Below are 12674 nucleotides of genomic sequence, written 5' to 3' on the forward strand. Positions count from 1 at the left end.
GTGGATAATATGTTTCAGTTATTCTGTTCAAATGCTTACGGACAAAAATCCAGCAAGTTATTTCCTCACTTGATTTGGTCTTATTTGACAGTTTCTTTCCATTTGACCATGGATTGAATTTTGGTCGCTGGATGACTATTGTTGAAATTGTGCACTTGTGTTGGCACCCCAAATATTTGAAAGAAGCAAAGTGTTTGCTTTTCTACCTCCAGTGGAACGTTGGTAGCTCACCTTTAGTGGAACATTGGTGTATCTTGTTATCTTCTTCGTCAGTGGTACGTCGATGTATTCATATCATCAGTGGAATGATGGTGTATTCCCTTTATATCCTCAAATGAAGGATTGGTATTTTTGATTCTCTAAGAAAGGTGATATATTTTCTTATCTCCAATGAAATAGGATGCATTCCTTCTCCACCTTCTGTGAAAGTTAATGTATTTTCTTATCCCTAGTGAAAGGTGGTGCTTTAACCTCTCTGGTGCGAAATGTTTTCCCCAGCGAAGTTTCTTTTCCCAGTAAAATTTCATCTCTCCAATGAAGTCTTGTTTTTCCTAGTGGAGTTCTTCCCGCAAGATGTTTGTTTTCCCCAGTGGAGTTCCTTTTCTTCCCCAGTGGTGTCTTGTTTCATCATCATCAAATTCATTCATTAAACATTGCATTACATCTTAGGATCAAAAATTGTGTGTTTTATATATTTAAGTCTCTTCAATCTCGTCAAAACGAAGATTTACAATCATCGTGTCTCCGGAACGAAGAAACTTAAATAGGGGCATTTGTCATACCCCAATTTTTGACCCTAAGATCATACATTGATTGCATTTTAATCATCAATCGAGAGCAACATTTTGAAGCTTTGTTTTAGATACTGTGATCATCTCTGAGGGGAATCATCAAGTACCTCTAGCTTTTATTTTGTTTTATACTAACCAAAATCCAAAAACATGTATTTTTTTCTTTTGTTTATATTTTACAGGTAAAAGATCGTGCAAAAATCAAAACAGTGCAAGGAAAAAAAATTTTCAAAATTTCACTATGGAAATCGATTTACCCATATAGGAAATCGATTTCCCTGGACGAAATTTGAAAAAAGAGGGTAGCATGACATCATTTTGGCACCAAACACACTTTTCTTGATTATTCTTTACCATTTACCAATATTCCACCTCAGCACAAATTAATTTCCTTCATTAACCTCACTTTAACCCCACTTTATCAAGATAAACACAAATTAATTACCAATTGAACAATTACCAAATTGCCCACACCTCTCTCTCCAATTCTATAAATAGAGGCCTTCACTCCCTCATTTTACAAGCTTGAAGAGCCAAATAAACTCTTGCAATTTCTCTCCTCATCCCTACCAAATTCACCTAAAGCTCTTTCTTCTTTCATAAAGTTAGTGAGTTACATCTTGAACCTCACTAACTTTGAGCTAAACCATCATCCATCTCACTTTTTTCTTTAATTGTTGAGAGATCAAGATTTGTGTTGGTTGTTCTTGAAGAGGATCTAAGTTTTGTTCAAGATTTGGTAAATTTCTACATCCTTTTTCATCTTTCACAATGTGATTCTTTTGTGCTTGTGTGTGATGCATCTTTGATGCTATATTGGTGACATTTGGTGAAGATTTGATGAAAAATTCGTGCACATTGATATATGAGATCATAAGGTGTTTGTGTTATTGCTTAAACAAGGTTTTATGCTTCCTAATGCTGTTTTTTGGAAAACTGTGCGCAGGAAATCGATTTCCTACAGAGAGAAAGCGATTCCATTCTGTTTTTTGCGCCAGATTTGAAATCTACACTCAGGAAATCGATTTCCTACAGAGGTAAATCCATTTCCACTGAGGCAGATGTTTTTTTTTTGTGTTTTTATGCTTGTTTTGCCTTCTTTCTTCCTCTACTTCATTAATATCATTGGATCTAGGATGTTGATAGGTTTGAAATGACCAAATTCATAATATTAGAAGAATGATATTAATGATAGTATGAGTGATTTTATGTTATACATTTTATTCTTCTTCTCCTTCTTTTTTTTCTTTTGATCAATGAAAGTCTTTGATACCTTGAGAATTCTTATGGATTCTTGGTAAAGACTAGATCGCTATCTATTTTCTTTTCGTGCGGTATTGCTTTCGGAGAGTGATCTATATATCGCTTCTCTCGTATGCATTAGCACATAAAGTTTTGACCGGCCTCGTTGTAGGGTGATTTCTACATAAATCACTTGGCGATCTGCTTAACATAGCACAATATTTCGTGTCCTGAACAAAAAAGATCAAACATGGAAGAGAATTGTATGAGGTTGATTTATGACTTATGGAAGTTTATCGTGTAGTCGCTATGATTTTATCAAGCTTCTGATAAATTTCCATTGAATTTAAATCCGAGAACATCCTTCACTCACCATCGATCTTTCTTACTAACTTTGATAACATGCTTGACAAGTTTCAAGATGGTTATCTTTAACATCTAACAATTGACTTTAATTTCCGCACTTTATTATATTGCTCTTTATTTCTCGCTTTATGCTTTATGCTTTATTTTATCATTCCATCATGTTTATGTTTCCGCCATTTTTTGTCCATTTGGACGTTTATATTCCGCTATTTTCTCTTCGTCTATTTGGACGTTTTGTCTATGTTTCCGCTATTTTCTTTTTGTCCACTTGGACCATACTCTATTTTTGTGCTAAAACACTAATAAATAACAAAAATCTAAAAAACACATAAGGCCCTATGGACTATTGGTTACTATCCCGAGCATTTTTGGAGACTTGGACTTTTGGACTTAGTACCTTTGGACCCTACTGTTCTGTTATTACTCTGTCGTTATTCTGTCTGTCTGGCATTGGATTGTTGTCTGTTTGTGTGTGCAGGTATTTCCTTGAAAGCCCTTGATGGTTAATTCTAAGGCGTCGTGATAAGGATTTTACCCGAAAACAGCCGTTACTCTGCCCAATTTTCGTTAGAATTTTAATGTGCTTAATGCAAAGTGGTGCTAAAGATAATAAGTTCACCTTGATCCCCAAGCGGTAATGTGTTGGTTTAGTATTGATATTCCAAAGGATGGGAAATCTACCTTGACTCATAATGTCAAGTGTTGGCTTCTTATTTCGATTAGACCGTTTCTTTCCTTAGCTTTTATTTTACACACTAGGGTAGTCTCTTCATCTCCTCCCCTTCTTAGATTTTCAAAATATTCTCCCTTTTTCCAAAACCTTCTGATGTTTGTAAAACCTCTTTTAAAACCTTTCTTTAAAATATCTTTTGCCCTTAAAGGCTTTTCTTCAAGAGTTTAGACACGATTAATTGTTGAAGTGAGTTGCGATACCCCACGATTTTGAAATTGATTGATATAATGAGATCTTTTCTGCGTGAGAGAGCTAGTGGCATACTCGTTGATTTCCATCCGAGTTAAAGCCCTTCTTTCATTTGTGATGCAAAGAATTCATTTGTTCTCATGCTCAAGATCAATGGCTGAGTATTCTCTCCGACGACGATAAAGTGTTTATTCCTTTTTAAAACCGTTTTTCCCTTTAAGCGGAACTACATTAGCTCTGACTTCTCCATTGCACTGAGGAGGTATGTAGGCAAAAGCTTAATGTTTTGCCGAGCTTATCTTAAAAATAAAACAAACCCTTTTTCAGAACACACGACACAGATTTTCAAAAAGGTTCCTATGGAGTACCACAGATATGAGGGGTGCTTAAAACCTTCCCCTTGTATAATCAACACCCGTACCTAAGATCTCTTTCTTGTTTTAAACTTTGGGTTTTCTTCGTTCTTTTCCCTTTTCCTTTGGAAATATTAAAGCGCGGTGGCGACTTTCACTGAAATATTGAGTCGAGTCAATATAATGGCTTCGTTCTTAGATTTTCCCCGCTACAGGTCCAAGCACTACACTCTCGCCAGATTCATGCCAACACAACGGAGTCCTACATCTCCGACCATACAATGCTTCAAAAGGTGCTATTCCAATACTAGAATGTTAACTATTGTTGTGTGTGAACTCGATCAATGGAAGATAAGTATCCTACGTACCTCCCTGCCCAAGAACACAAGCTCTCAATAAATCTTCTAACGACTGAATAGTCCTCTCCGTCTGACCATCCGTTTGAGAATGATACGCCGAACTCAACCTCAACTTAGAACCCAATGCCTCTTGAAAACTTTTTCAAAAATCTGAAGTGAACCTCGGATCTCTATCTGGAACGATACACAAAGGAACACCATGCAGCTTAACAATCACATTGATATAAATCTCTGCCAACTTAGAAACTGGATATGTGATGTTAATAGGTACAAAATGAGCCGACTCCGTAAGCCTATCAAGGATCACCCAAATCAAATAATGACCTATTACGGTATTCGGTGAACCCGTCCCAAAATCCATTGAAATGCTATCCCATTTCCATTTCGGAACTTCCAACGGTTGCACTAATCCTGCAGGCTTCTAATGTTCAACCTTTGATTTCTTACAAGTCAAACATGCATACACAAACTGAGCTATCTCACATTTCATTCCAGACCACCAAAACAGATTCTTCAAATCTTGGTACATCTTTGTAGCTCCTGGATGAATACTCAAATTACTTCTGTGACCTTCCTCGATAATTGCTCTCTTCAAATCCACATCATCGGGAATACAAATCCGATTACGGAATCTCAATACACCATGCGTGTAACACCCATATTAATTATTTAGTATTTTATTTTATTATTTATGAATTATGTGGATTAAGTGTGTTTATATATGCTTATGTGGCTTTATGTTATTTATTGAGTTTTACTTGTAAATGGCATAAGTTGGTGATTAGACTAGTTATTGGGCCTATGATGGGATTAACATTAGAGAGGTTTTAATTAGGGTCCATTAGCAATTAGAGGATAGTAAGGGTTTAACAAAAAAAAGAGTTTTAGAGGAAAAAAGAATTAGAAGCTCTAAACATCCCAAATGAGCCTCTAAGGAGAGATTGAAGATTATAGTTGGCTTCCATCCAAATCCTTAGGTAGGGGTGGGGTTCTTTCATGCTAAAGGGATGTATGGTGATGTTTAGGGTGGGGATTTGATTATGTGCTGTATCCATGGAATTGTGTGTAGAATATTAGGGTTTATGATGAAAATGCATGAATCTTTAATTGGAAATGTGTTTTGATTGATGTTTGATGATAGATGATGATAGATTTGGTGATTATATGTGTTTAATTGTTGTTTAGAATGAGTTTTGGGTGATGGGTGAGTGATTACGGAGGTCTGTCATGTGATTTTTTTGTATAATCGCACGTCCGCTAAGAGGATGCTGAGTGAAAAATTAAAAATGCGCGAGCCCGCTAAGCGGAGCTGGTCCGCTAAGTGGAGCTGCAAAAACTGAGAGTTTCTAGATTTAGTTGTGAGAAGCACGCTTCAAGCGGGCTTGTGGAAAATTCAACTTCATCTACCGCGCTTGAAGGTCTCTAAGCGGACCTTGCTGTGCAAAACTTGTTCAAACTTTGACATGATGTATCTTTTGAACCGTAACTTGTTTTTAAATGTCGTTTGAACTTCCACGAAACTCTACTTGATGTCTTTCCATTGTATATGCTTTGAATATCCTTGGAAATCTTTATGAATCCTTTCCTTGAATTGAATTGCTCTATGTTCTGAATGTTGTTGTGAAGTGAAGTATTGTTGTATGATGATTATGCAACATAGCAACATGATTGTAAAGTGACGCATTCTTATGAATGATGATGATTTTATTGTTGTTGTTGAAGTTTGACAATTGATTGAAAATGTTCGATGGTTGTTTAGACGATGTCGTGACGTATTGTTATGTTGTATTTGTGGATATGTATCATTGAGTCGCATCCATTGCATATTGCATGCCTGAAACTTATGGCAAACACGACAGCCTGAAATGTCAAATAGCGACGATGTGCCTAATGGCATATTTTGAGACGATGGGAGTTTTACTCCAAATGGTACCACATGCATTTGCATAAGTCGAGTCACATGTGAATTGCATTGGAGTCTTATTTGAGTATGTTGTTGTGACTTGATGAAGATATGTTTGTTGTGATATGATGACTTGATGATGAGCTGTTTGTCGTGATGTGTTGGAATCTTACTTGTGAATTTCACATGTTGTCATGGTTGATTGTTGGCATTGTTTTTGTTTCATAAGTTGATTATGTGACGTGAATTGTTGTATAGAGTGTTGTGATGAGAAGTGGTGACCAATGAATGATATTTTCTCTTGCTTTGAATATTATCATACGTTTCTTTATAATGAATGATATCTCACTCCTTCTGTTTGAATGTTACCCTTTGTTGGTAACGTGCAGGTAACAACGTGGAGTTATCGTTTACCTTTTAGCTCGTGTCAGTGTGTCTATGCTCTGATACGTAGCACTCGGGGGACGTTTAGGTTGTTTTGACTATGTCATGTTGTCTTGTCGTTTTTGTTATTATATTTGGATATTGTTATCTCTCATTGGATTATGTTGTTATGTCCTACAGAGATATGTTGGATTTTTAGCTGCCCATGTTTGGCATGTATGACTTGAATAATGTTGTTGATGTTGTTCTGCTGCGATATTATGACTATTTGAGTATTGAGGTTTAATTGTGACTCCTCAAATGTGATGTATATTTTAATACTTTTACACTTTGGTTTCCCTGTATAATTGCGGGGTAGATTTGGGGTATTACAATGCGCACCCAACTTAAAATCATCACTCTCAGCTTGATCGATTCCAATCATCGAATCTACCAATTTCACATCCAACTTCTGAGCTTCTCTAATACTATCTAGAAAATCATTATTAATCTTCAACATACTCAATCTAACACTCGTAGGTGTCACTTCACATACCAAACTCATATCTCTGAATTGCTCGATCAATTCCAACTCCTTATCCATCATTGCCGACATATGCAAAGCTTTCGACTCAAGGCATCGGCCACAACATTAGCTTTTCCTAAATGATAATTCAAAGAGAAATCATAATCCTTCAACAACTCTAACCACCTTTGTTGCCTCATATTCAATTCCTTCTGATCAAACAAATACTTCAAACTCTTACGGTCACTAAATACTTTAAATCTAGAACCATAAAGATAATGTCTCCAAATCTTTAATACAAACACAACAGCAGCAAATTCTAAATCATGCATAGGATAATTCTTCTCATGAACTCTCAACTACCTTGACGCATAAGCAACAACTGTGTCATTTTGTATGAGCACGCCTCCTAAACCCATCTTAGAAGCATCACAATAAACCATAAATGATTCTTCCGGATTAGGCAATATCAAAATCGGTGCCGACGTCAACCTCTTCTTCAACTTGGTAAAACTCTCTTCACAAGAAACATCCTACATAAAGCCTTACCCTTACAAGTCAACTTAGTCAACGGGTGTGCTAACTTAGAAAATTCTTCAATGAACCTTATAATAACCAGCTAACCCCAAAAAGCTTCGAATCTCGATAGCTAACTTATGAGTTTCCCATCCTCAACATGGTAACAACTTTAGACGGATCCACGACAATGCCATCACTAGAAATAACATGACCAAGAAAACTAACTTCCTCAACCAGAACTCACACTTAGACAATTTAGCATACAACTTCTTCTCTTTCAAGACTTGCAATACCAACTTCAAATGCTCAGCATGATCTGATTCTGATTTAGAGTAAATCAAAATATCATCAACGAACACCACCACAAAATGATTCAGGTACTCATGAAAAATACGGTTCATGTACTCCATAAATACTCCTGGTGCATTAGTAACACCGAAGGGCATCACAGAATACTCATAATGTCCCAAATGATCTCCTCACCATTAACCTCCAACCTCTATCGAGTCTCTAGCCACCAGTCACCAGCCTCAACGGATACCATATGAATCCCATACCGAACCTTCTGATCTGGTGTGCAATCCATCACACGGAAGATTCTCTCAATCTCCTTTAGCCATGTCAATGCGCGATCAGGATCATGAGTTCCCTTGAACACAGGCGGATTCTCCCTATGGAAAGTAGCTAAATTGAGAGAAGTAGCATTCTCACCAACATTCGGCTGATGTTCCAAAGCTTGAGCCATTGCTTCCAAAGAAATAGCAATCGCAGCATCATTCCTCCCAGCCATCTCAACTCGTCACTATAACACAAAAGCAATCATCACAAAATAACAATATACAATTGTTAGACCACACTACGACTCGACACTTGGCCGGACGGACGGACCTGCTCTGATACCACTAATGTAACACCCCAAATCTACCCCGCAATTTAATGGGAAAATCAGAGTATAAAAAATCTCAAAACAAACATCATGATTCGAGGCGTCACATATTCACCTAAAACAACATCACCAATCATGCTCATAATCAAAGATACATAACACCAATAACGGAGGAATCATCCTTCACTAAACATCTAAATCCAAATAGTTCATAATATCGCAACGAAATTCAAAGAAAAACATAAATTCAAATTATAACATCCTTGCCAACATGGCAACAACTATCCAACATGTCTCAAAAGAGAACAATAACATAATCAAACAAAAGATAACAACATCCAATCAAAACATGACGACATAAAGCAACAAGCATCGTAAAAGTCCCCCCGAGTGCTACATATTAGAGCATAGACACACCGACTCAAGATATTAAGTAAACGGCGACTCCACGTCGTTAACAGCATGTTACCAACAAAGGGTAACACTCAAACTGAAGGGGTGAGATATCAAACAGTATAAAGGAAAGTATGATAATATTCAAAGCGAAGAAAAGATCATTCATAGTTCACCACTTCTCATCACAAGCAACAATGTTATTATCCAAATACAATAACATATTCTATAGCACGACTACATCATCAACATATCACAACATTCGCGTCATAGTCACAAACATTCAAAATGAAACTCAATATGCGACTTGACTTTCTGCACATGCATGTGGTACCATAGGAGAAAACTCCCGTCTCAAACATTTGCCATTGGGCCGTCTCAAACATTGCCATTAAGTCCGTCTCAAACATTTGCCATTAAGGCCATCTCAAACAATGCAATGGATGCGACTCAAATGATGCACATCCACAAACACGACTTAAACAACATAAGCAACATACATCGTCTCAAACAACACCAACTCAATTCCAAGGTTCTATGGAAATTACCATATCATTACTATCATAGCAATTTACCACATCTCAATCACGTCGTTACGGCATACAAGCATACATCACATACAACTTCACAAACATCGTTAAATTAGTAACATACAATTCAAGAAAATTTTTTAAAAAGTTATCCAAAGGTTTTCAAGTCATATCCATTAGAAAAACATTAATTAGAGCTTCACGGAGGTTCAAACCGCACTTAAAAAGGAGTTATGGATCAAAAGGTACATTAATTAAAAATTACAAAAAGTTTTACACAGCAGAGTCCGCTTAGCGACCCTCCAGCGAGCTTATGTAAACTCAAATTCAATAACCCAGCTTGAAGCACGCTAAAACAGACTAAAAACATAAGAGAACCAAAATCGCAGCCCTGCTTAGCGGACCTGCTCCGCTTAGCGAGCTTGTGCATTTTCAAGTTTCCACTCAGCACCTGCTTAGCGAGCTAGGGCCGCTTAGCGGACGCGCGATTATGCAGAAAAATCATCTCTGTGACAGACTTGTGCAATCACTCACCCACCACCCAAAACTCATCCCAATCAGCAATTAAACACATATAATCACAACATCTAACATCATTCATCATCAGTCATCAATAAAAACACGATTTCACACAAAGTCATGTAAATTCATCATAAACTTAGGGTTTCTACAACATCCAATCCATGGTTCCTACATACAATAACCCACCCTAAACATCATCATACAACCCTTTATCATGAAAGAATCCCACCCTTACCTTGGATTTTGGATTGAAGACAACTCTAGCTTCAGTCTTGGATTCTCCTCTTCTCTTTTTTCTCTATTTTCCCCAAATGAGATTCTAGCTTCTATCTCTCTAAAACCCTTGTTTTGTTAAATCTTTACTATCTTTCTCATAATGCTAATTGGCTCTAATTAGCACATCTCAATTACTAATACCGACTTAGGCCCAATAACTCTTAACACTTACTAACTTATGCTATTTACTAATAATACTCAATAAATAACACAAAATCAATTAAACACTCAATTAAAACATAAATATCAATTAAAAATAAATACACAAATTAAAACGGTCGTTACACCTTCCGTAAGAGTCGTGTCAAAACTTTACTTCTACTTTAGATCTAGAAGCTTCATATGAGCCTTCTAGTAGAGGTTAGTTAACTCTGTCATGTGACACATAATTGAGGCTTCCTGAAGAAACTTAGATAATTACTTCTGGTGAAACTTAGTTAAGTCTCTCATGCAATACTTAACTAAATCTTCCTAACGAGACCCTCGTGAGATCCTTAGGAGAGAATTAGTTAAGTCTTCCAGACAAGACTTAGTTGAGTCCCTGAGGTCTGACTTAGCTAATTTCCTCAAAAAAGACTTGTTTGAGTCTTCCTAACTAGACATAGTTAAGTCTCTTGGGTGAGACTTAGTTAATTCCCTCCTTAAGGCTAGAGAAAACCTTTGTAGGGAAGTTACCCTTGGGCAGCAAGAATTATTATTTGGAAGTTCGTCAATTTAAGTACTCTGCCAGACGACAAGTATCTTTTTGTAGAAGTCCAACTACTTAATTACCATGTATGGTGGTAAGGATCTTCCTGTGGAAGTACAGGAGTACAATTTCCTCGTAGGGTGACAAGGATTTTCGTGTGGAAGTGTAGAAAATTATTTACCCCGAAGGAAGACTAGGATCTTTAAGTGGTAGTCTAGCAGTATAATTACCCCAAAGGGTGAGAAGGATCTTCATACGAAATTCTAGAAATTTAATTGTCATGTAGAGGACAAAGATCTTCTTGTGGAAGTCTAGTAGTTTAATTTTAACAATCAACCATAATAACTTGTTATGAATATCATAATCTCTTGCAAGATTTTACGTACATAGGCGACTTTCCCTCCTACCACTTAACCCACTTAACTATAATAATATCTCTGATTGACTTAGTTCCATGTTCTATGAATTAGCATCCATTTTATTTTTAAGCTTGTATTCTCCATTAGGCATTATATATATATATATATATATATATATATATATATATATATATGATTCTGCTCGGTTAGGTTGTAGCTTTCCCTACTCGGCGGACACTACGACGTGTCGTAGCACTAAATCTTCTTCTTGCAAATCTCCTCGAATTACCTTAGAGATATATCATGTGGTTGCTCTTTGTGTTGAGAAAAAATATCATATGTTTGCCAAATCTCTTGACTCTTCAATTAGCTCAACAACACATTTTAGCCGTGTTTCATTTTCTTTCTTGTTGTCAGGGAGTGTCACCGTGACAACGTCTTGAATTCTACAAGCAGCAGGGCATCATCCCCATACACTAATGCAAAATTGGTTTCCCTGGTGGAGGAGTGAGAGGGTAGTGTGAAAAGACCATAGCACGTCTTGCAGCTGCTAGACCCCCATTCCTTTGGTACCATATAACATCTTCTTAATCCACTTCAATATCACTTTATTTCATGGCTCTGGTTGTCCTTTTGCTTACATGTGCTAAACTAATATGATATTGGTTTGTACTCCTATGTCATTGTAAAAATTGATCACTGTAGTACAGGAAAACTGGGTTCTATTGTATGAGACCATAATTGTTGGTAAACTAATCCCACACATAATATTTTTCAATAAAAGCAGAAAACTCATTTTATCGTAATATTGGACACAACATCTACCTCTTTCCTCTTTGTGAAGAATTTTATTCCTAGGAATATGAATTGTAGTTGGCTAGGAGCTAAAGGAAAAGGTTCCAGAATTGCAACATCTATCTGATAAAATGGCCAAGGCATTGCTAAAGAGTGGAGAAGTTTAGTATGTGTGTGATGTAGACGACCATGTCTCTTGAATTTGCCTCATTTCTTTGCAAAAGCCATATTTAATCTCATTAAAGAAGGCTAGTAGTAACCTTGTCTTAACAACTTGTGGGCTAAGACTAGCCCATCAATTTGGCTGCCACAAGCCCATTGATGAACTTCAGCAAGGACCAGAGATATTTCATGTTCAAACTACTTTTTTGATAATTCGCTTGATTGAAGATAATGGATTATATAGGTTTCACCCAACTGCAAGTCAGGGTGATATTAATGGAAATCATCTCCTCCTTTATTCTAGGGTTAAAATTCGTGTCTTGTACTACAGTATAGTTGAACACTGCTTTCTTCGATATAAATAAAAATATATAAGAGACACACCCTTTTTGTGACGAAAAAATAGAAAATTGTTGGTCCTTGGATTTGAAGTCTGTCACTACAGGTGTTTTTCAACACAATTATTAGGAAGTACAATGACGAAAAAGTGTTTTAATAAATAACAAAAAAGAGCACATAAAAAAGAGTTATTACTACGGCGGAATAAATACCTGAAGAAATAAGATGCTATTTAACGTATTTTTTGTAGTGCCGATAAAATCAATACATGCCAGTTTTCTCGTCACTAATTAAATTAAAAAAATTACTTGACACATTTTTCACCAACAACATTAAAAAATATTAAATAAATAGTTTTGACTCATACAATAAAAATACAA

The sequence above is a fragment of the Vicia villosa genome, unplaced genomic scaffold, assembly GCF_029867415.1.
Source record: "Vicia villosa cultivar HV-30 ecotype Madison, WI unplaced genomic scaffold, Vvil1.0 ctg.000935F_1_1, whole genome shotgun sequence".
Classification (NCBI taxonomy): domain Eukaryota; kingdom Viridiplantae; phylum Streptophyta; class Magnoliopsida; order Fabales; family Fabaceae; genus Vicia; species Vicia villosa.